Source organism: Pinus tabuliformis, chromosome Q (genome assembly GCF_031772625.1).
Source record: "Pinus tabuliformis cultivar Carrire ecotype Pingquan chromosome Q, CPIR1, whole genome shotgun sequence".
NCBI lineage: Eukaryota > Viridiplantae > Streptophyta > Pinopsida > Pinales > Pinaceae > Pinus > Pinus tabuliformis.
Genome location: NC_142296.1, coordinates 157,337,340 through 157,364,195, shown reverse-complemented (window position 1 = coordinate 157,364,195; position 26,856 = coordinate 157,337,340). Strand labels below are relative to the sequence as shown.

Sequence of the window (26,856 nt, the reverse complement as noted above, 5' to 3'; positions counted from 1 at the left end):
ACTCTACAAGTTGCAGCACTATCAGTTGCAACACTTTGTCCCTCTGATTCACAAGTTACAACAACGATAATACATGATTATACATTATTGTAACTAATACAAATCACAGTAAGGAAGCCAATTGCATAGGTGACAAAGGTGGTTGAGGTACGACTGACTGACAGAGGATGGAAGTAACGTACAACGGAAGGAGAATACAAATTTAATGTTTACTCTTTGGAGTGTTTTCCTCCCATTAACAAAACAGTAAAAGTTTTTTCCATCCACTGACCTTGAATTTTCACTACCATCAAACCACTCTTATTAAATATCAATTATCGTATACGCCGCACAAGCTCGCCACAACAACAAAAAAACAATACATCTGTGTTGGTCTCATGAGGAGGCATGTTTATGCCAAAACTATATACATAAGTGCCCAGAATCTGGCATCTTTTCAAAGTTGATGTGGAGGTTCGTAAAAACTGGCAATAACACTTGAAAGCAAGAGACAAAAAAAAGGAAATGTAACCCAATGCACAACTGCTGCAATGGATCCCATTGCATCCCAGTATGAACATTGGAGTCTCTGGCTTGTTGAGAGATGCCAGGCGTAAAACAAGAACATTTTTCCATGTTTTACCTGACCATCCTCCACATCTCCCTGATTTTTGGACGAAAACCAATCCATGAAGCCCTTATTTGGCTTGCTTTTGCCTACTTGAACATTTTCCTAGAGACCAACTCCACCAGGCAAGGAAAATGAAAAAGAAACAGAGTTACAACTACCACCAATTCTGGATGATCAACTGTTTATAGATCGTCTAAATGACTTTTGATTGTTATCTTGCCAATGGTATTGGAATCATCCAAATGTATTTCCATTTGATCAAGATCATTTTCACAGTGTTCTTTGGATTGATGCATTTCCTGCAGATGTATAAGCTGGGAGTATGCATCGGAAGGGTTCATGATGAGCTAAGAGTGTGAACCTGAAAATAACATTTCCCAAATTCATGAATAGATCGGCATGAGTAATGAAGAATAGTCATTTAACTAAGCTTGTTGCTAAATACAAATTAAATTTGTTGCATGAAGAATGGAGATGAACATTTTTACAAAGTCCATTGCCAAGCACATGTTAAAATCACTAGTAGAAGGAATGAAGAAGAACTATTGTCACTATAATCAAGCAGATGTCCAACATATTATTGATTTCTTTGATGTTTGTTGATAACCTGTAGTAATACCAGTTAAGAAATATAGTAATTCAAACATATTATCAACAACTGGGGGATAACCCCGAAATCCCGCTACTTGCTTTCTTTCTTGCTGGCTTGTTGGGGTTCGAATAGGATCTGGCTTGCTACTTTATGGCTTTCTACCCTTGGCAGCTTTATTGATCCCCGATTAACTAGTAAATAGGCGCCTTATTTATCCCCCAGAAGGCAGAGTTCGCCCAACCTAAGGAAGAACCCTGCTTTGCTTGCTTTCCCTATCAATCAATTAATGTGTGGGAAGCTGCCCTCATCGAACTGAAAGCCTGTCTAACCTTCCTACATTTTAAGACAGACTAATGTTTAACACCTCCAACTTTCATAGAGATTTTTTCTTCTCCAAGCAGCAGAGTTCAATGTTGAGGAGCTGAGTCCAATTGATGATGGATTTCGAAATGTTGGATGATGGATGAGGATTCTGCCTTAGTCTTATGCCGAGAGTTCCAACCAAGAGGGTGAAATTGGCGAGTAAGCATGTTTTCATGCCCATTGAATTCAATTTATTTAGCTATTGCAGGAACTTAGTGAACGAAGGTGGTTCTTCCTCCTGGATAGACTGTTGGACCTCAAACTAATCGTGTTGCTAATGATGGTACTGACTATGGAGAAGGGATCAATATGGGTCCTATTTTTCACACCTATAGAAGTACATGCACGTGATACTATACTCTTCTCATTTCTTGGCAAAGATATAGTTCGAGATTTGAGCTTGGAAACTAGTCAATACTTCATACCAATATTCCTGGGTGAATTAAAAATCCGATGGGATTCATTTTCATTGGTTCCGACGTACAGGATTTTAAATGACGTACAATATTTAATTCTATAAAAAGGATATCCCGCCTCCCACTTTCTTTCTTCTAGGAGTTGTTAGGGTCCTATAATAATAGGATTCATAATTTTGAATTGGCTATAATTAATCTTGTAATATTGTACATACCTTTGTTTTTCTGCAAATGTTTTCCATATTAAAAATTAAAAAATGTAAAGACGGTATGTCCTAAAAGAAATATCAAAGGACAAAAAGAATAAGAAAAGATCAAAATAGTGAAAAATATGAACCCCAAATAAAAAACAGATCATGAAAGTGTGCAAGTCCAAGTGCCACTACTTTTTACTTTACTGTGCAAAATAATGGTTGTGTGCAGCTTGTCATAAATGCCACAACCCATGATAGTCAAACTGTTTAATCTTGACTAGTTCATGCTTTAAATTTCATGTTTATAGATAAAGAATAAAGATCTATCCAAACTGTTTAATCTTGGCAGATCAATAGTTAGGTATAGAAATAAAATGTGTTCATAAGCTTAATCTGAGCCATTGGAAGATATAAGGTTAGAATTAGATAGTTTACTTTTCAAAAGAAAAAGGAAAGAAAGGGTTTGCTAGCTTAAATGCACCCAATAAAGTGAAGAAAAAAAGTTAGGGTAAGTAGATGAAAGGTTGCAGAAGTACAAATTTGATTGAAGCAAAAGCACATTTATTATGCTTAATCCTATGTTTTAGTGTGCATGAGCAATTATGAAAGTGAAAGGATGTTCACAAGCTGATTTAATTAAGTTCCCCTCATTCCATTTCATCGCCCACTACATACTTACTAATTTCCACATTATCCCATCATTTTCGAAGAAAATACCCTTTTCCCTTCACTTTCACCCTTGCCCCTTGGTTTCACACATTTCCCTAGCAAATTACCTTCCAAAAGTCATTTCCCAACTCAAAACCCCTTTGAAGAAACCACTTTCCCCTTATTAATTTCCCTATTTTGCCTAAAAACCCACTAAAAACCCTTATCCTAAGTTTAAATCCCTGCCCGCATTACTTTATTAACTCCCCCATTCCTATATTTCTCGACATAATCCCTTTTACCCCATAAAACCCCTTTACTCTAAGTTTTCTCTCCCTTCCGCTTTATTTAATTAACTCCACAAATTCAAATTTCCTCGACATAAAACCCATTTAACCCACCACCCTGGTGCGGTTAACAAATCCCGCCGAATTTAACCTTGGTCCCACTCCATAACCCATTAATTATATTTTAATCCCCATTTATTCATTAAATAATTACAAATCAATTGTAATTAATCCCCTGGGCCCTACAAATCTCCGCCCGAGTTCCCTCTGTGCAGCTCCACTACGCGACAACCGTCCGATCTACCACCCCTAGATCTGACGGCACACATCCATATCGCGCAGACTCCCTTTCCTACCTTTACCTGCCTGAGATCACGCGAAATTAGTGGTTTTGTTCAGGCCCCTTTCGGTTACGTGGCAGCTTCAGGTGAACTCGCGTGCTCTTGGGGAAATACTGCTCGACTGCCAAAAGCGGTGTGATGGCCCCCGAAACCACCTCCCCGCCAAAAGCTGAAACCACCCACTGTTCATTATGAAATTTCGTGCCAAATTCTAACCATTGCCAGTTAAAAGGCCGAAGACGCTCATTTTCACCCTTTTTGCTCATTTGCTCTGTGAAAGCTTCCTAAGCCTTCCTGCGCCACCCTAAGCCTCTGCAACCAAATTTGACCGCCAACTACCTCTCGAACACACTCTGGATGCCCAATTCAACCATCCAGTGCATAACTGAAGCCAGAGTACCCTCTGCAGCCACCATTGAAACCAGTTGCAACCTATACCACCATTTCCAGGTATTTTGACAAAAAACTAGAACAACCATCTCAATTTGAAAGCATACAGTCAATTCAAACAGTAATTAATTAAATTTAATTAATCTTTCCCTTGAATTGAGAGTATTTCCCCTAGAATACCCAAACCCCTCTTTTCCGACCTGCAAACTACCCTTTCACTCCACCAGAGTTGTTCAAGCTTCACTTCTACAGTCTGTGCAAGCCCAATTCACACCTTTCCCCATAAGATGGCTACCCAGACCTCTCTGGATGTCAGACCTGTGTCAAACCCTCACCTGGACATTGACCATTTGGCCCTATCAAATAGGGATTTCCAAATAAAAGACATATCAACTGTAGCCCACCTTCTGAAACTCCACTGTTGGAGTAAGACATATTTTTGAACCATGCAGATGACATCAACCTTTGGGAATCCAATTTACCCAAATACACATGCCCAGAAGTTCACCCTTTCCCAGATATTGTACATTATTGTCATGCATGTTATGTCCCTAGCCAAAGGGCTATTGTTGCCCCAGATCAACAGTTGTTATTCACCATTACACTTGAGTCAATCAACCAAATGCTACAAATCCAATCTAGCCCTAATTAGACCCCTCTATCCATTGGAAACCTGTTAGACTTATGCATCACATTAGACCAGGTGAAAATCAAGCAAATCTTCCAGAATTTTATCATTGAAGACCGCCATACTCCTATAGATACCCCACCCTATGTTGCCACCATTTTCTCAAAAATTGGCAGACACATAGTCACCATGCTCTCATGCATCCTAGGATACACATCAGATGAGCATGTGGATGAGGTCATCCTGGCCTTCTTGTCCATTTTCACTCCAGGCAAGCCTCCTGCTATCATGTATGATTATGCTCAGTTCATTGCAGACAGAATGCATGAACAATTCACCAGACTTCCCACTGAAAGAGTTTTCAAATACTCTTCAGTGTTGTTTTATATGTTTTTATATTACCAGACAGATAAGTTCCCTGTGAGCATCCAGAAGTTGGACACCAGGGGAAAAGAGAGATCAGTGGTCTACTGGACACCCTTGGTCCAAATGTTTTCCACAACATTCACCTACAAAGACTTCATAGATTCCTTTGTGTACCCAGTCATGAACATGTTGACTTCTGATACTCAGCCTAGAATCAGCCAAGACATCAAGAGAGTGCTACAATTGGCAAAGAACAGCAAGGTGGGAGACTCGTACCTCTACGAGAACCACACTGAGATCAGAGTTTATGGCTGCTAGTTAGCCCCTTATAAATTGCCAAAATACCCCCATATGAGGATATTTTCCCTTGAATATTTTAGACAAATCATCAATTCTGATGAGGTCCACTTCCTATCTGCTAGGAAGAAAACCCAGTTCAAAGTGAAAAACCAATTGGGCCCATTCATTTTCAACAATAGAGAGGTTGGTCCAGAGGCTGACAGGTTACTGTAACATATGAAATTCAGAAACAATTTCATATGGCAGTATGACCCTCATGGGGTCATAAACAAGTTGAGACTTAAGGTCAAATTGACACCTTACATCCACCACCCAAGACCAGACATTGAACAGTTTTCCAACCAATCTGAGTGGGTGGAGAACACATTGATTGATATGGACAACACAGTTGTGGATGTTGAGAACACACTGATTGATTTAGAAAAACAATTTGACCAGAGCTCTTTCCTGCAAGTTCCAAAATTAGGAGAAACAACGAATGTTCATCCTATGCTTCAAACCCCAGCTAATGAGGAGAAGAATCATAAGAGGAACAAGGAAGAGGCATCCAAATCTGCCATGGCGACTATAGATGAGCTATTTGAGCTAAGGAAAAAACCCAAGTTGAATCTTGTGTCTGAACAGGAGGAGAACATTGAATCATTGGAAATGACTGACACTGAGACAATGAGGCAGAGAAGTAAAGAAGCAGCTGCATCAGAGGAAACACAACAACCATCAACCTCCAACACACAGATGATAGAGAGACAACAGAGTATGGAGGTTTCTTCCTTTGTCAGGCCAGCTGACAGGGAAAAGGATATCAAAGACAGATTCAAAGAAATAAAGATGAGGAATGAAAAGTTGAAAGAAAAGACATATGCCCAATACCTCAAGCTTACACCACCAAACCAGACCAGATTGATGTCATCCTTTGACATCAAAGCGAACAAGATGCAGGTGTCATTTTTGCAGCCCATTGTACAACAACCAAAGACCTCAACAGACTACAAGAATACTAATTTTGAGGTGTTGGCCAGGGATGTTCATCTCATTGATCAGATAGAGTTCCACAAGTAAGCTGGAGAAATGATTTACTCCACCCTCACAGGAAAGGCCATGGATGCCTACAAGCTGCAGGATTCATTGGATAATGTGATAGCCCAATTCAAGCTGGAAAAGGCCTCCTCACAGGCCAAAGACAACAGAATAAAGTCCTTGGAGGACTTGGTCATTGAACTGGGCCATGACCCAAGTGATATTAAGGCCACAGAGAAATTAATCAAGAAGAAGAATGAGGACATAGCAGCCCTCAAGAAACAGCTTAAGCTACCTCATTCACAGCACCCACAGACAAAGGAGGTCTTGGAAAGTCAGAGCAATCATGAAGAGATGATGGACCTAGTGCTGCAACTGAATGATCAGTTGAAGGAGATGGAGAAAGAACTGGATAGCTTGATGCAGCTCAAACAAGCTAGTATTGATAATGCTCCTGCAACTGTCATTCCAATAGTTACCACTACTGTACCTTCTACTTTGGCAGCATCCTTAGCTCCCACTGCTCCAATGGCCACTGCACTACCAACATCTACACCAACTACATCAGCAACAGGATCGACAGCAACAGGCTCCATAGGTGATGAAGCAAACAGGTTGGTCAAAGCAATGGAAGAAATGTCCATTCAGACCACTGAGATGAACAAACTTAAGGAGAAAGTCACCAACCTAGAAACAGATTACAAATTGGCCCAAATCATGCACAGAGAAGAACAACAAAAGGCTACAAGGATGACTGAAAGAATCAAAAGCCTGGAGAAAGAGATGACACTGAATGAGCCTCTAGGTCAGGCTAAGGAACAACTATGGGCCAATATCATTAACTCTATCAATGATATTTGGCCATCCATTCAGGTTATTTTTGAACAAATTGATTTGATAAAGCAAGCTACAGAAGCCATCTAGAGAGTCAAAGAAGAACTTGGAGATATCCCAGATGAGGCAACAAGGATCATTCATTTCCTCAACTCCAAGAACAAGTATGAGCTACAAGAACCAGAGATACCTGACAGGACAAGTACAATTTTGGAAATCAAAAGAGTCCTCACTAAGAGAAATTTGATGTTGAACTTGGAGGATAAGTGTCAAACCATGCAACTCGCTATTGACAGGTTCATGGTTACGTTCAAACTTTTGAGGCAAAAGGGATTACCAAATCCCTTAGTTATAAATGATAAGCTAATGACACAAGAGGATTACAATAAGAAGATCATGGAAGTGGCCAAATATCAGGTAAACACTTCATCCATGAAGGGCATACCGACAGGCAAAGTATTATACCAAACTTTTGAAAACTTGTTTTACCTCCAGCATGAGGTAAAACACTTTTTTTTCAATAAGCCTACTTTTTCCAAATACACAAAGGCAGATGAGATATATCGAAAAATTCTCAATATCCAATTACAAGATGCCGAGACATGGGAAAAACTCAATGATTTACTGTAGGAAATACACAGTAAAATTATAAATGTACAGTAAAAAGTAAAAGAGCATAGTAAAAGGATATTGACAGGATAGCAAGGTCAAAGAGTATCAGATGAAAGGTTATAAGTAAATATGACATCCAGCGTGAATACCAAACATCCAAGTAGCTTAAAGGGTAAAAGATCAAAGACTAAAAGACAACAGAACCTAAATAACTGGGATAGCAAACAGTAGTTCAATAGTTGTCTCTATCTTCTTGCATGAAGATATTTCCTTTTCCTAGATTAGTTCTCAATGTAGTTTGAGATATTTTGTAAATTCTTTTTGTATAAATACTCCATAGTTCGAAGTATTGAAGGTGGATTGCTATACATTTGTAGATTTATTTTGATCTTAAACCTAAGGGTGATTGTACGAACTTTCAAGTCAACACACTGGAGCAAGTGATAAAAAGATTGCACTAGAGGATTCATGAGATGAGTTATTGCAGTGAAGTGTCTTCTTTGTCTGATTTTGTTACCTTCTTATGTGTTTCATAAACTTAATTGTTGTTTGAATTTGAATGAATTAACTGGAAATTTAGCTCAGAATTTGTTTAAATACACTCTGTTTTGCACAGTTAGTCATTTATATGTTTTCCTCTGATACCTGGATTTGAGAACCCTTAATTTCTCTCCCATCCTGATTGACCTCTTTCATTCTCTTCATGATCCGGCCTAGGGAACCCTTAATTGCTCCCTGGATCCAATTGGAAACCATTTCACCTTCAAGCCTTTGAGATCTGTAGTAACTCCTCTATCTTGCCCTCTAGACACTGTTTTTAGAACTTAATCCAGTCTTGTTTGTCTGACATTTGACCCCATAGCCCAATGGTAAAAGACAACCCTTTTCATCTAAGTAAGTGATCCCACCACCCAATTTCAAATAAAAACCCAAGTGCAACCATAACTAGCCTAAAATTAATTAACTAAAACAAAGTTAAATCATAAAGAGAGAGCCCTCTCTGAGATTAGGAAGGCTAGGTCCTGATCTCCAAAAGTGGTTTGTGGTTACCTCTATCATTTCTTTTTCTGACAACTTTGAAGAAATTTTGGAGTGATAACAGGAGTCACCTGATGCGGTTATCATGTTACAGTAAATCTTTCTGGTTTGCACAATGAAAAACTACATTATTCTGCCCACACTAGATCCTCTAATACAACTGGCACGCTTGCGCCAGTTCAATGCCTTAGGGTTTCTTTTACGCACGAAACTATCCAAAATCAATTTTTTCTTAGCTTTATGCTCTAGTGACAACAAGAGTAACGGGGTAATGACCATTATGACCCCATTTGTTTCCATCGAACATCATGGAGGACGCCTATGTGAACTTGAATAGCAGAGGATGTCATTTATCAAAAGCAAAAACTCCATTTTTTGGCCAACTCCACCGCCTGGTTTGGGGATCCCTATTTGTGCTCAAATGATGTTTCTTAGGCCCAAAAAAACAACATGTACACTTCCTGAACATCACTCAGCTCTGCAAATAATTTCTACGAGGCCACTCCACAAATAATAGAAACAACTACTCCATTGTAATTATAAGCTTGAAACATCATTTTCATATTTGCAGGATATGGCTATTTTCTTCACAATTTTATGAGTTGCATAGAGCCATAGGGGAAGCCCAAGCTAACCAGATCTACCCCCTTACTCACTAGGTTGCAATGAATTCATGAGCAGACTCAATTTCAAAAAGTACTACAATGTTTCCCTCCAAAGCAAGTACATTCATCGTGACACCAGTAATCGAACATTCGTTGTGACATTCATCCAAATGATTATGCAAGAGCGCATGTAATGCATCCAGGTGGGTCCATGGTAGTTGAGTGTCTGAATGGCTGCCACGGGTTCCAAGTTATATTTCTTTTTCCCTTAGGCAGGAACTAGCAACCACGCTGCTATTCATCTTGTTTATTGTTCAAGTCATGGATTCAGGATTACATTGAATTGAGAGTAATAATGAGTGTAGATGTAAAGTCTAAAATAATATAAGATAACGTTTTCTAAATTAATATTAATGTTTATCTATCTATCTATCTATATATATATATATATATATATATATGAATGATAATAATTTTTATTTTTTTAAATTAAATAATATAATTTAATTATGTATATATTAATATTTTAACAATGTATTAAAAAAATATTTATATATTACTATTATTATAATTATTGAAATTAATTTTGTATTCTCCTAAACAAACTTTTTGCTTATTTAAGGCTGAAGAAATTATCACTTAAATAGTATCTTTTTCTCACTATTTCACAAAATTATTTATATATTAATAATAATAAAATTTTATCGTTAAACTTTCACTATAAAAACTTCTATAAACATATTTTTTGCTTATTCAAATACACTGCTGAACAATTTATCACTTGAACAATACCCTTTTCCCACTCCAAAAGTAATCTAATTAATAAACAAGCATTATTCCTTCCTACCTCCCCACCTCCATAATTTTAATTTTGGGTAAAATATCAATGTTCAATTTCCATAACTCCATGAATACTTTTGATTTTAAGCCTTTGTGATCCATCTTTGAGATTGTCTTTCAGATTAATCACATAATTAGTTATTTGGTTGTCATTTCAAACCAAGTAATGTAGTTCATCTTTGTCTTGAGGATGAAATCACATTAATTGATTTGAAAATTCGACCAAATAACTAATTATGTGATTAATCGGAAGGACAATCTCAAAAACCTCAAATTTTCCTGGAAAATAATGGAAATTCCGACAAGCTTTTGAAAAACTTTGGCAGAAATTTTGGGATATCGGGTTATAGTTGTCAAGTTTCAAAAACTTTGGCAGAAATTTTGGGATATCGAGTTATAGTTGTCAAGTTTCAAGATTTCGGGTGCCCCAATGGTTTTTGATAGTGTTGAATCCATTTCCACCATCAAAAATAGGATTCAAGCACTCCTGGTATCAGTTTTTTGTGAAAAAATTCCCTGCATTATTTTTGATGTCTGGGCAAATTTACTGCGTTAATAGACAACGCCCTGTGATCATGACATCACAACATTATAAATGGATTTATCAATGTTGTGAAAGTTAAATTATCCATAGCCGCTCTTTTACATTGAACTCAGGTCAAATGGTAAATCACTCAAGCTATTGCCATGCAACTTTGTGACATAAATCTTGTAATATCATTATAAACTGCATTTATGATGACATTCACAATGGAAACAATTTTTTTTACCATGTTTAACGAAATGGTTGAAAACAAGAATTGTTATGATTTAGTTGGCAACTAATTTGAATCAAATAAAGAAAATGATAACTCATTGAGAAAAAAAAAGTTTTACAGGTTCTTTAAATTCATTCGTAAATTGAAAAAAACAACTTTCATCTTCATCAATTAAAGTTTTCATCACGTGAAGTCTCGAGGAATTGTCCATCACAACTTTGGTGAGGAATGTTGCAGCTCCAACAAAAGGTATTCTTGAACATGAGGCATACACATGGGACTTCATGGTTATTACACACAAAAGATAAGTAACCTTGACTTATTTGGAAAGAAATTGTATGTATTTTGTGCAAATAATGATAGGTTATTTTATTAATTAGAAATATTGCTCTAGACTCTTGAAAGTTTCAAGGATATTTTTTTTTTCTATGTTAAGACTAAACTAAGTACCCACGGGGAATTGAACCGGTGACCTATCGCAAGGAGTGCCTTAACAGCGCACCCATTCACCGTCAATCCAAAGCCCCGTGGGCAAAGTTTCAAGGATATTTATTGTAAAGGAATTAATTATTTCATTGGAAGGTTTTGCATGGTTTCTATGCAATAATTTTCTAAAAACATGCATGATAACTTTAGATATAAAAAACAAAGAAACCTTTTTGTTTTATTAAAAAATATATTACAGGGATGTTGTTAATCTTGAAAAGAGAATGCATTCATGTGAATCCCGCAAAAAAATATATTTAAGAAGTCATACTACTTTTCATAAAGAATGTATATGAGCTTTCCATGGTAAAAGATAAAGAAACTATATTATTTTCTTGAAAAATAATTGCATGGTAAAAGATAAAGAAATTATATTACTTTACTTGAAAGAAAAATTGTATGGTAAAAGATAAGTTAGGGATATTGTTTTCTTGGAAAAAAAACACACGTGAAACCTGCACACAAAAAGATTAAATAAATCATGATATTTTTTCATGAAAAGAATGTATGTAAACTTTTCTTATGAAAAGATAAAGAAAATAAGTTATTTCATTAAAGAAAAGATTGCCAGGAAATTATGAGAGAAAAATAGATTATTAATTTCCTTGGAGATATTAGCATGATTCCTATAGAATCTTAATAGGAATATGTGCACAATAATAATATCCATTATATCGGAATTCTTGAATTAAATTCTTATGTTAATGCTTGAAAAAAAATTAATTACCTCTATCATTGTATTAGATTTCGAAGTGAAATGTCTTTGCATACATTATCAGATTTTTGGAAAAGAGAAAAGTTAATTAGATTAATTTTCTTGGAAGAGTTTTGATGAATCTGTATGTTGTTTATTGAAAGTCTGCAAGGATTTGAGTGCAGAAAGACAAGCATAAGAGTTTTGTGTATGAATTGATGAACAATACAGATTGTTTTCTTAAAATATGCATATGAATCTCGTTCACACAAGAACAAGAACACATGCATATGTTTTTGCATGTAAATAGAGAAAGTTATTATGTAAATATTCTTGAAAATATTGTCTGGCTAGATGAATTACAAGTGCATATGTTTTTGCATGTAAATAGAGAAAGTTATTGTGTAAATATTCTTGAAAATATTGTCTGGCTAGATGAATTGTGTTGATTTCTTGATTTAGGTGCATAAAAGAGTTTTATGCTTAAAATATAGTTAGCTATGATAGTTTATTGAAATGGAAGCATGAGAATCTTGCATGTAGAAAGATAGAAAAATGACGTTATATTAACTTCATTTCGAAAAAAAAAGTATGTATTTGTTTACATGAAAATAATAGTTAATGATGGTAGAATTCTAGAAAAGGGAATATGTGTTGTGTATATTAAAGAAGGTTATTATGATAAGCTCTTGCATACACAAAGAATAATCATTGTGTTATAGAGATATATTTTTTGCATGGATAGAAGAAGTATTGAGCTATATTTCTTTAGAAAAATTTATATGTGATTACTTTTATGCTATCATAACTATTATGTTAGTTTCTTTTGGAATAAGATCATGTATATGCATGCAAGATTTGTATTAGCTTTTGTTAGAAAGAATATACATTTGTATGTGGGAAATGATAGCATGTTGTGTTAGCATACATTGGAAGATAATTTTTGGGAAATACGATGAATTACATGCACAGAAACCATAGTCAAGTGTTGGTTTCCTTGGAATATATATAGGTAATGTTGGTATAATCTTTGGAGAATAAGACATGTATTTGGATGTTTTATTATATTATCTTTATGGAGAGGAAAAAACATGTTTTCCCATGTCCTATTATACTAGATTTGAAAAGGAAACATGTGTTGCATGCCCTATTGTGTTAAGCTTTCTTTTGGAATGTATATGCATTTGCATGCATAGGAACAACATTTGTTGTGTTAGCTTTCTTTACGTATTTGTATGCACCAAAAGTAATAGTTGAAGGGCTAGTTCTTTTGATAAAGTTTATGTAATTCGCATGCACCAAGATCATAACTATGAAGGAATGTACAGTTGTAGTGATTTGTCTTGTAAGAATGTGGACTTATGTGAAGGGAATATCAGTTAATGTGGTATTTTTTTATAGAAATGCATTGAAGATTATACACTTATAACTAATTCATATGCAATGTTAAAAGAAGCATGTCCCGATATTTTGTTTGCATTTTATGAATGTACATGAATAGATGGTGAAGCACCACTAGTGTATATTTATGAATTGGGATTAATAATTGATTTAATCATGATATCAAAGGTTGTTGGCCATAGTAGTGGTAGGAAAAAATTGTGACATATAAATATGAACTAAGTTAATGTTATGGCGGGGAATAAATTAGTGGTCTATGCAGATTGAAAGATTGTCGGCTATAGGATAATCCACGGATGACAAGAACGAGACCCTAAAGACATAATGTTGAAGGGTTTGTGAGTAAATGATGTCATGATGAGTTTAATAGATTATAACAATTTATGTTGTTTTTGAGATGATATTTTTTGCAATATTTTATAGCAATTGTCAAAAGATGGATTCTTTTATAACCATTGAGTGAAGGGCGAATACCCTCACAAGCGGTTAATAATAAAATTAAACGTTTGTTGGTTTTACTCAATGATGTGATGGCTTGTTGTGTCACTTTAATGATGATTCTTTGCATGATATGATGTTTATATTATTAAAAATACAATTAACTAACATCTAATTAATACAAGATTAAATTAGAAAATAAAAAATTTATGTTATTAAGTAATTTAATATTTTATTACTAAAGTTATTCTATGTAATGATGAACATTATCTGGAATAATAATTTAGATATCTAAAAAATTTCTAACTCCAATATATTTTCATACAGGTTACACAGAAATGTTACAAATTTATCCAACACTTTTAAACATTAATTTAAGATTTAATAGAATTAAGCCACACGGTAAAGCCAATTTAAAAATATATGATTGAAACATAAATATATGCAACTTTAACAAAACAACCAAATTGCAAATGAAAAATCCTGTGCAGTGTTCTAATTGAGAACTCCCATTCAAATTCCAAGAGGAAAATTCTTTATTTCTTCTTGAATTCGAGATGATGCCAAGGTAGAATCAGTGTAAACTTAAACTTGTGCACTGCTCTTAATTGAGAACTCCCATTCAAATTCCAAGAGGAAAATACTTTATTTCTGCTTGAATTCAAGATGATTCCAAGGTAGAATCAGTCTACACTTTACGCTAATCATGATGATTCCAAGGTAGAATCAGCGTAAACTTCACGCTCAAATGTGCAGAGTGTTATTAGACTCATATTCAGATTTTAAAATAAGGGATCTTTAATTCAGTGAAAACCTCACCCTCACCTTTGCACAATGTTCTTAAACTCCTCTTCAGATGCTGAGATGGGAATTCTTTCTTTTTAAATTCAAAATGATTTTAACCTAGAAGCAATATAAATCTTCATAGTTGTAACGTTATTTTTGCATTTCTTAGAGGTTTGGAATATTATAAACCTTAATTGTTGTAACGTTATTTTTGCATTCATTATAGATTTTGGAATATTTTGAGAAATATAAATGAATTCTATTAAAATTTATATTATCAGGTTGCTATAAATCTACAGTTGGCACTGTAAATATAAACGATCTGCATATATACTCCAATCATAACCCTCCATCCTCCTGTCCAGTCCTAATCCGCTCTAGTACTGTAAATAAAGGTGCAGGGCAATGATAAGAAGATTATATTTAAAACAAAACAAAAAAGCAGTCCGAACAACTTATTCCGCTGTAATTTTAATGAATCACAACCAGTGGGAAACAGAAACGCTGGGAAAGCAAGCCGGCCAGCGAAAACTTAGCATCCAACAACAAAAAAGAAAACTGCACAGAAGCACTAGCATACAACATACACAAACAGAGACAGACCCTCCAACAAGGAAAGATTAATCAGCAAGCACAAACAGTTCAAGTAATATTGAAGATACAAGCAATTGAATGAAACCTTCAAAGTCCCATCCAGATTCTATGATCTGCAGATAGAGATGATCCCAGTCCATCCATCCTATCCCATCATAAGTCCATCTTCAACTCATTTTTTTGCTTTGACTGGACGACCTGTAAATAGATATTTGTCATTCATACATGTCATAACAGTAAATAATAACACAATTTAGGTCGGTGGGTTAGATAACTCTGTTTAATCAACCAATTTCAAAGTGAAGATTCCTGAGAAGTCATGTGTTCAAGTCAGTAAAGTCCTGTTCATTAGGAGTACATGTCGTACTCTGGGGGCTGCAGCCTTTACGCTTCGTACCATTCAAGGAACCCTAGGTGCGATTGTGACAAGCGCAGATTTCCAAGAACTTTTTTCATGAGAAAAAATAGTAATCACACAATTTCCTCTAGATATTATAGCCTGCTCGGCTTTCAAGTAGCAAATTATTCTATCAAATGATATGAAATTACCAAGAATGAGACTATACCCTGTCATGCAAGTCAAACAGACATACATATTCTCTTTGTCTGCAACATTCAGAATTCGTCGTTTTATAGCATTACCAAATCATGCTCTGAGCCTCCTCATCTGCAAATACTATTAATGGAAGTCCTGAACGTTCTCTGCAAAAATCACACAGCAGAACTCTCTCATAAGCAATAACAAAGAAAGGAATTAAAGCAAATAAATTACGTTTTGATCTGTTGACGATTACCCTACCATAAATAAGGAATGAAGCTCGATATGCTCTTCGCTTCTCCCAACGTAGCCAACCTCCACAGAACAACAACAACCTGCCCGCCCTGTCAAGAATAACAGAGCGCCCTTGCATCCCATTTGGAAATGCACGCATTTCATTAGAAATCCCATTTCCTTTTACCACCACCGGCATATCAATATAAAGTCGTCACCAATTTAACCCAATTGAACCGTGCATTTTAAATAGACCGTGGAGGGAGGTTCCACCATGTAGCTACTGCATTAAAAAGCATTTCCGGCCGTTAATCGATATCAGCAAACCTCACTCCTTGCTGTAATAAAGAACTGCATAGACAAACAAAATCCGCAACCCTTCCTGCAACAAGACAAACGCATATACAAAAAAATATCAAAAAAGTTAAGATACTCATTTTGTATTGGAGAACAGCTTAAGATGATGAATAATTCCAGTAACTAGTTCAGGTCAGGTACTAACATCTGTAAAATAAGTTAATCTTTCAGCGATGTATGATTATTGGTGTTTCGGGGCATGACTGAAATGCATTTCTAAACATTGTAGAAACACCACAAATGTCGGAGGTCGAACCGTGCACATCTTGTTTCCGAAAACATATTTCAGATTTCTCGATGCACCTTTCCGAACGCAAAAGGTGAAAATATCGGAATGCACCAGCCGGGAATCGAACCCGGGTCTGTACCGTGGCAGGGTACTATTCTACCACTAGACCACTGGTGCTGTTATTTTCAACTCGTAGAGAACCCAATTTGATGAGCTCGAACTTTGAATATCTGTTTCCGAAAGCAAATTTCAGATATCATAATGCACCAATCTTTCTATACCTTGGCACCTACTATTTTACCAGTGCGAATGGTGTATATATTATAAATATAGATTTATGTTCACCTATGAAGTGTTTAGAATCAAATTTTCGGAGGTGTATACTTTTTTAAAATGCAAAAATTAAAAAGGTTTGCATTTTGATAGATTTAATCTTTCTAAATGTTTATAAATGATGAGTTAATATGAATCTATGTTGGTTAGTAATGAGAAGTTTGACAATAGAGTCTTTTTCAAGTAGTTAGGGTTTGGTTCAACAATATTTCCCTGAACTTTTGTATTTGTTGTTATTGTCTTCGATGTGGTGAGAGTTGGGGGATGAGTGTTATAGCTGGGGTATACCCCCTCTTTTTGGAATGTTGTGGTCTCTAGTAGGTCTAAATTATCAAGAAAGTCTAGAAACCAAGCGAGTGGGAGTGGTTCTCAAGATGACATGTCAATCATGGGTGCACAATGGCAAGATCGGTTAAAAAGTAAATGCATTCTAAACACTCCTCGGAATCCCAAAATTCGTTATTCCTCCTAAATATTTGGATGAACATCAATGGCGGTTGAAGGACCATGCATTCATTTATAAATTTGTGGGCTGATGGCCTACTGAAAAAGAGCTAGAAAGGTGGATCCAACAACAATGGCAACCATGAGGTGAGGTCAACCAATGACTTGGCCCTAAAGTTTTTTTTACTATAATTTTTGTAGATTTGGAAGATAAGAAGCATATTTTTTATGGGGTCCTTATTTTTTTAACAATATAGGTTTGTATATGTGTCACTCGGAGGAGTGTTTTAATCCAAACAAGGAAGAGTTTTTGGCAGCTCTGGTTTAATTGACTCTATTCCCTTCCTATTGATTTTTGGATTCCTGATATTTTTGAAGGTATTGGAAACGTTTTAGGTTCTTTTGTTAAGGTTTCAAAAGTAACTAAGAAGGGTCGTAATATGTTTTATGCTAGATTATGTGTATATATGAATGTATCTCAATCCTTGTGAGAATCGATTGACCTTGATTACCAAGGCCAAATCTGGACTCAAACCCTAGACTATGAACATGCTCTGTTTCATTGTAGACATCGTCATGAGCACAGTCATTTATTTCGTGATTGTCTGATTAAAAATGGTTTGTCGTCTAATGAAAGTTTTACTAAAGTAGTGTCTCGAAGGACTGCTAGAGATAGGAATGTACAACCCATGCACAAACTTGAGGGAAAAATATATTTTGCTATGTTTGAAGAAATGGAGGAAGATTTGGGGCAAAATGTGTCAAATGACACTCTTATGGTTGAATAACCCCCTCTGCTTCTACCCTAGAGAAACAACCCCAAAAGAGGAAGACCATGGAAGGCGAAATTGGAGAAGGCATTATCATTGAGTTCTGCATTGATTTACCTGGAATTGAAAACGTTTTGCAATTAACGAAATTGAATTCTGAGTCCCTTTCTGTTGAAGAACAATTCCTGGTGGGGCTTTTAAATGAATAGGTTGCGCAAGACTTGGTAGAATTATTGAAAGAACAAAGGGAAATTTATGTAAAGGAATGACGCACAAAAAAACAACAATCTTCTTTAGACAATAGTGTGAATCGTACTGTTCACGAGTTGCAAGAAAAAGGTAAAGAATTGTTAGTAAAAGATTTGGCTAAAGGCCCTAAACAAAAGTGCGGCAAGTCGGTACAAGATTTCTTACAAGAGAAGGGATTTTCTCCCTCTCTAAAATCATAATTAAGAAGATTGCACAAATTTTGATATTATCCTACGTTATGGTGCTTCAATGTGCTCAATTAACAATGTACTGCTCATTTGTAGAAATCATGTTGTAGATTTACAACTGCTCATGAAATTTTAATCAAAATCACAAGACATAAATTTACTCTACTGCTCTCCGAAATTCAATTCACAATTTAGGACATCAATCACAAACATGCAATGAGAAATAACATGCATGCAAACAATATTTTTTCCAAGGGAAAACAATATGCTAAAAACCCCTTGCCTGCTTGCATTAATATGATGAATAGAGATTTATAACAATTGCATTGCTCAACTAAGCACAACCTGCAAACGAATAACCTGTCTAGAGTTAGTCAATTTCTACCTCAAATTGAGCCCCTATTTCCTTGCGCAATTCCTTGAGAAATTAGGTCCCTATTATTTAGGAATTTTCCCAAAATGGATTGCGCAATTCCAAAGATTGATATTGCATGCAAAACTTGTACACTCAAGACTAGTCTACAACTAATGTTACACGGCCTTGGAATCTCCACCACTGCTGGGGAACTAAAATTCTTTGCATGCACTAGCTATTTTGTGTTGATTGATCAGTTAACTGGATGATCACTGAGTTAGACTAAAGTCCCACTGCACAACTAAACTTCCACTAGTTCCTCCAACAGTTGGAACTAGTTTAATTGAAAACAACTTGAGATAATTGACCTTGATTGCTACAAATTAGCAATCACACATGTTTAACTGAACTCTAACTCCTCCAACTCAAATTTATTGAGTAAATTGGGTGACACAAGCCATGTCACACAAGTTAACTGCATCCAAGTTGTCTGTTGATGTGGAAATTCAAATTTTCTCAATTTAATCAAAGGCAAAATCAAATTGAGATTTTTTTGCTTCATTTTTCAACATCATTGGCTTAATCACTTGCGCTCCTAGCTTATCTCACCTGTGGTTATGGAGCAAACATTTATGGATGGTAGCGATTTTTAGTTCTTGTGTTCTGTTAGTTGTGGTTCTTGTTCTGTTTCCGCTATGGATGGAGATGGTCTTCGTTCTTGCTTTGTTTATCTGTATGTGGTGGTTATATGTTCTTGTAATGGTTCAAGTTGTAAGTTTCAAGGTGGTTGGTGGAGTTAGTTTGTCAACTATGTACTGAAGAAGTGTTAGTTGTTTATGTTATATAGCAAGCACAAGCTATGTTGATGTTCTCCATGTAATTCTGATTTCTTGTAATGCAATAGAAAGAGCTTATTTATCTATAAAAAAAAGTGTGTCAACTCCATGCTAAACATGGAAAGAGTTACATAATTTCATCTTGAACAATACACTAATAAAATATTTATAATTATAAGATTTTTTTTTTCCTCCTACTTCTTAATGCTATAATCCAATGTCAACCCTCTTCTTCCTCCAATTTCTAGAACCATAACCTTGGCCATAAAAGAGGCAAAGGAAACCACTAATTTATCTATCTATCTAGTTTCATTGTAGATGAAACTAGTTTGTGGTTTCAACGTTGACTTAAATACAAATGCAAGGAAAACTGGAGGTTAAGAAAATATCAAAGGCATAGCCAAATAACACCGTATTAATTAAATGCAAACGCATGGAAAACTAAAACCCAGGCTGGCCAACCATTTGAAGGTTAAGAAAACATTAGGGGATAGCCAAATATGACCTGTAAGTTAGATGAGCTATATAGGCAACGTAGCGGCCTTGATTCTTATGTACAATTTGTGTTTTACCAAGCTAAGAAGATGTGATGTGGAATCAACCAATTTCAAGGTAAACTTAATCAACCAATTTCAAGGTGAAGATTCGTAAGAAGTCATGTGTTCAAGTCTGGTAAAGCCCCTCTTCATTAGGAGTACATGTGCTCTAGCAGCTGCTGCATTTACCCTTGGTGCCATTCAAGGAAACCCTAGATGCGATTGTGACAAACGCCGATTTGCAAGAACATTTTTCATGAAAAAAATTAGGAATAACACACAATTTCCTCTTGATAGCATAGCCTCCTGGGCTTTCAAGTAGCAAATTATTATATGAAATTACTAAGAATGAGATTATACCCTGCCATGCCAGCTTAAACAGATATACAAATTCTCTTTGTCTGCAACATTCATACTTCGTCTTTTTATAGCATTACCAAATCAGGCTCTGAGCCTCCTCATCTGCAAATAATATCAGTGGAAGTCCTGAACATTCTCTGCTAAAATCGCATAGCAGAACTACTATTCATTCAGCTACTTCAGGTCGGGTACTAACATCTCTATCAGTAAGTTAATCATTCAGCAATGGACTAAAATGCATCTCGAAACATAGTGAAAACACCACGATTACCGGAGATCGAACCATGTATGTCCTGTTTCCGAAAGCAAAACTCCGGCATCGTTATGGACCAGCCGGAAGTCGAACACGGGACTATACCGAGGCAGGGTACAATTCTACCACCCCCGGTATACATTAAAACCCATAAATTCCCGTGGAAAAGTTATTTTTAGCCAGAATCTCATCATTTTTTTTTCAAAAACTCTGATCATACGAGTACTTGAATGTTTTTTTATGGTGGAAATAGATTCAACACCATCAAAAATTTTCCAAAATTTCTACCAAATTTTGTCAAATATCATACCAGAATTTCCACTGTTTTCCTACCAAATTTGTAGCCTCTTTAAACTACTCAGTAAATTCACATGTTATGTTTTTTTTTTAAGAACTTTATGAAAACTTCCTCCATCCAATTTTATTCACAAGTCTATCACAAATTATTCATATCTTCATCATATGGTTTTTTTCCAGGCTAGTGTGTCCACCCAATCTATGTCACACTCATGACTAGATTTGTGCTTACAAGGTTTTAAATTAGTGATCTTTTCACCAAGAATTGTTTTAACAAAACACACTATCACTAATTACTCTATGCTCCATGAACCTACATGTCATATGGCCATTGAAATAAAATTATAAAAGTATAAAATATATACATGTTTTTTTATTTTCGAAGTAGGAAAATGTTTACTATATTTAGACCTATTGGAAAAGTCTCTATTGGTACAATATCAAAGATTTAACATTGAGTTGTGGCATTGCTTTGTCATTAACATGTTTCAGATCAACAAAAACAAGCTATTAATTGATCAAAAGTAGTTTCTATAAATTAATAATAGTCATTAAATACCCAATATCATATCTAATATATGAAATATTTCCTTACATCAACAAAAACAAGCATACTCCAAGATCAGAAAGTAGTTTCAATAAATTAGTAGTAGCCACTAAATACCCAATATCATATCTAATATATGAAATATCATTGAGGTTACTAAACATGGCTAATGTGGTATCCATAAGCATATAGCTTTTAGCACTATCATTAAGTTTATTATTATGGTTGGCATATACAGAGAGAGAGAGGGGGTTGGCATATATATATATATATAGAGAGAGAGAGAGAGAGAGAGAGAGAGAGAGAGAGAGAGTGTTGGCATATATATATATATATATATATATATAGAGAGAGAGAGAGAGAGAGAGAGAGAGAGAGAGAGAGAGAGAGAGAGATTTTCTTTTTCATTTTTATAGTAAGAATCTCCATTTGATTTATGATTGTTATATTATGTTACAAGTTCCATCCATATTGAATTGTATAATATACCTTAGTTTCCTCCATATAATATATAAATTAATTATATATGGAAAACTTTACAATGTCCTCTCCCTTCTCTAGTATATCTAGATGGAGGACATGTCAACTACAAGCTACAATGGTAGCCAATGACTCCAAGGGGTTCACCTAGATTTGAACATATGGTTAGTCCAAATAAGGGAATTTGAATCAAGCCACTGCTAGCACAAAATTTAGCCAAATGCTTGGTGACAACTAGTCAAACTAACCCCTTGGGCACAAATCTTTGTGTGTGTGTGTTAATATATATATATATATATATATATATATATATATATATATATATATATGTATGTATGTATGTATGTATGTATGTATGTATGTATGTATACTACACCAAAGATCCTCGTATAGGTTTCTATGTATGGAGCTCACCAAGTGGGTACGGGGGTCTAAAATATTTTACAATCGCTAAAGTCTTCTACCTCATGGTCACTTTTTTGAAACATGTTTGGACTTCACATTTAGGTGTCAAAGTGGGTATATGTTTTGGGTGGTGGGATGTCATCAAGGATGCCAATGCTTATTAGTGCTCTTGCACAAAGACACGACTACCTGCTAGGTTAGGATTGGCTATGATTTCCAAGTTGGATTTGGATGTATTGGGAGCTAAGGATGGTTTTAGCAGTGAGGAAGGTGACACATGTCCTCCCATTGATCATGAATAAAGCCTCGGGCACAAGGCTTATTGTCAATTGCATCTAGACCTTTCCCCAAATGAGGTTTCAATAGAATTGTTTTAGAAGGGTAGGGTTAGTAGGGAGTTTAGGGGATCATATGAAGGTTTCATTGGTAAGGATTGTGAAATTTCCACGAACTGCAACAACTAGAAATTTATAACCTAACTTACACATTTTATTTGTTTTTTGTTAATTTATTAACGACAAATATTGATAAACTCACACTACAATTCTTCACAAATAAAATATGCTGCAGAAAATATACACAATAAATATACAGAAAATATATGCTACACGCATACACAATAATTTTGACACCATTATTTTGGACAAATGTCCTTGGAAAAACCTTGAAGGGAAACCTAGTGTAGCAAATGAGGGTTTTATTATTATTCAGCAATTTGAGAAATTACAATCGATTGCCTTAGAATGACAAACCTCTGGAAAATATTGATTTCCACCGTCAAAATAAATTGGAGACTCATTGTCTCCCCTTGCAATTGGATTTGGCCTCTCCCAACCAATCTGCACTTCCTCGTCCTATTCGCACTGCCTGGCTAGAATGTGCACTATTGGTCTTGGAAAATTTGTACAACCTTTGGGAAATCATCCTTGCAAGTAAAACTACCTCCAACCGTTGCTAGGCCCACTCACTTTACCTCCGGGAAATACTTTCGGCAATTAGAAACTAAAACGTGCTCTCTCCTGCAACTAGCACTGGATAAACTAGCTAACTCGCAATGTTAAATCATCTTCCTTCTTTGCAGACTTAATCAATCTCCTTCTTGCCTCTGGAAACTAGAAATCAAAGTGGAAATTTTATCCGGAAAATTTGCTCCCAAATCTTTGTTGAAACCACATTTCCCAATTCTCCCTAGCTTCAACTGTGCCCTTGTTGAATACTGCAACTAGGTAAGTTGAACTGCTCAAATGATACTCGATGTCTTCTCCAAACCCTTTGACCTTCTTTAATAATCTTATGTTGGGTAACCAACAACCATGATCACATCTCAATTGATGGCTATGATTATCTTAACTCTATCAATTAACGTTTATGGAAGTATCTAAATCAAAATTGACCTCCCTTAATTAATTTGATTTAATTAACTAGTTTTCCTAAGTTAGACTTATGAAATATTTAATTATTGGCTAATTAATCTAATTGAGGTGTTTTTAAGGCTAATCTAATGAAACCTTTTCTAGGTTGTGGAGATCTCATGTTCCTTAGCCTCATTGACACCATGGAGACTAGAACACATGTCTGTTGTTACCAAAGACTAACACTCCCTCTTAGTGAAGAAGGTTTTCTCCACTACTCCTTGAAGTAGACCAACTTCGCTCTACCTAAGGCGTTCATGAGTATATTTGCAACCTGTTGATCTTAACATGTTGTAGTTGAACTAATCCATGTTGTTGGTGTCTAACTTCTGTGATACAATTAATTTCCATTAACAAACCTCCAATGAATTCATTTCTTCACTTCTAATGATTGATCTGACCTCCCGGAAGCTATCTGACCCCACAAAATCAATTCAACCTCCCTTTGAGATCCTGAATTGACCTTTGCAACTGCCAATTGAAAATTTATTGCGTCCTCTTCGATAAACTCGCACTGTTGTGAAAATAACTCAGCATCCACTGGAATCGAACAATTAATTGGGAATCGCTTCTCCTCTACAAATTGATCTGACTAGCAAGGTATCTTGTTTCCCATGCAACTTCATCTGCCTCAGTGAACTTGCACTCCTGGAGAGATTGCATCCTCCCTAACAAATAAAATGATCTTCCTCTACCATTAAGAACCTAGAAATATATGTGAAGAAAATCCTCTATAAATCATTGTGCACCATGCTATAAATACACTACTTTTATCCTCCCACTACATGTTGTAGTTGAATCAATGTGTGCTTCCACTACGCTACTTTGATCTCACACTGCTAATGCCATTGTACTGCCTCTACATTGTTGTTATCATTGAAATCATGAGTCTCAATATTTCATTGCTACTTTGATACTTGTGCTTCCATAGCAAAGTTAATGATCTACCTCAGGAATCATATACACAACAATTGGATCTGATCTACTAATCAAGCCCTCCTTGGTTATGATTTAGATCACCTTGTTGCTCCTTCTTTGGACCCTACCTAAATTGATATGCTAGAGTGCCATATTTCTCCTCCTCCTAGAGGTACAACTGTTATCAATGCGAATTCATCTTCCAATCTAGAAGACAAATCCTCAATCTTTGTCGAAGGCATTGCTTGTTTCCCTTTCTTGTCCTTCTTCCTCTTAGGTCACTAGCTGACATAGTGACCAACCTAACCACATCCAAAACACTTGATCTTTGGCATATCTTTCTTCTTTTTCTCTCCTTTCAAGTCATGTCCCCGGCTAAAACCCTTATTCACTTTTCCCATCCCTGCAAGGGCAACGTTTTCCTCTTGCTTCACCTTTGTTGTTTTCCCACTGCTAATAGTGACACCCTCGACCAAGCTAAGCCTCAGATCCTCCTGAGTGAAATCACTCCATAGGTGTTCCCAATCTAGAAGCTTGTCATGCCCGAAGACTACATGGACGAACATACGTCATTTCTTGGTAAACCCATTGAGTGTTATATGCATTGGCTCGTCATCTGCTGGCTTCTCTCCTATTGCAGCAAGTTCATCTCTGGCAACATGAATCCTGGTGAGATGGGTGGTCACATCTTCGCCCTTTTTCATTTTGATCGTCCTAGAGTTCTTCTTGAGGATCATATTTCGATTCTTTGATGGATACTGGTACAACTTGACGATGGCATCCCACATCTCCTTCGATGTTCCCTTTGTAGTGGTATGTAAAACGATGTGATCTCATACACGATTGAGAATCATCCTCTTGGATTTGGCATTATCCTTCATGCACTCATGAAACTAGATGGGATTTGTTGGTACAACTATTAATTTTGTAGCAAACTCTTTCAGACTATGCTTTTCCAATAAAAACAACATTCTGACCTTCTAGATAACAAAGTTGGAGGCTCTATCCAACCTATCCTTATCTCTCAATCTTGTTGTGGTCATCTCTGAAAATCTTTGTGAAACTCAAATAAACTAGAGAAATAAATAAATTGGGCCTTGAAACCCTCGTGTGCTTTATCTTCTAGGCCCTATGTTAATGTGTTGTTGTAAAACCCTTTTGTTGCAAACCCTCTATGCTAGATTTGTTATGTGAAATTTGATCTGGCTCTAGCAATCCTTTCTGGCAACCTCACTATCTATTGTTGCTCACTAAGACAACTCAAACTTCCTCTTAATCACCACCCTAGACTGGAAATCAAATTGTTTCCTTTGTTATGCGCACTGGATGACTAGCTTGTGCAGATCTACTCTTTAGTGCTTCAAATATCTCTATGATCTACACCAAATTTTCTCTAGAGATGATATGATCTAATCTACTTTGATGCCATGTGAAATTTCCACGAACTGCAACAACTAGAAATTTATCTCCTAGCTTATGCAGTTTATTTGTCTTTTATTAATTTACTAATGATAATTATTTATAAACTCACACTGCAATTCATCACAAATAAAATATGCTCTGGAAAATAAAATACTGGAACTGAGAAAATAACATGCACACACAATAATTTTGACACAATTATGTTGGACAAATATCCCTGGAAAAACCTTGAAGGGAAAAACAGTGCAGTAGATGAGGTTTTTATTATTATTTAGGAATTTGAGAAATTACAATTGGTTGTCGTAGAATGGAAAACCTCTAGTAAATATCGACTTCCACTTTCAACATAAACTGGAGACTCATTGTCTCTCTCTACAACTAGATCTGGCCTCTCCCAAGCAATTCGCACTTCCTCGGCCTATTCACACTACCTGGCTAGAATGTGCATTATTGGT

At 35.7% G+C, this 26,856-nt stretch overlaps 1 long non-coding RNA gene and 1 other non-coding gene across 2 annotated transcripts; both read right to left on the bottom strand.

Annotated features, from left to right (window-relative positions):
- Positions 1–14,971: 14,971 nt before the first annotated feature.
- Positions 14,972–16,386, bottom strand: LOC149218733 (uncharacterized). The gene is made up of 2 exons (XR_016248639.1): positions 16,038–16,386; positions 14,972–15,940 (listed from the first exon to the last, which is right to left on the bottom strand). It is a non-coding gene; the product is annotated as an uncharacterized LOC149218733 (long non-coding RNA).
- A 316-nt stretch (positions 16,387–16,702) lies between these two features.
- Positions 16,703–16,773, bottom strand: TRNAG-GCC (transfer RNA glycine (anticodon GCC)). The gene has a single exon. It is a non-coding gene; the product is annotated as a tRNA-Gly (tRNA).
- Between the last annotated feature and the right edge of the window lie 10,083 nt (positions 16,774–26,856).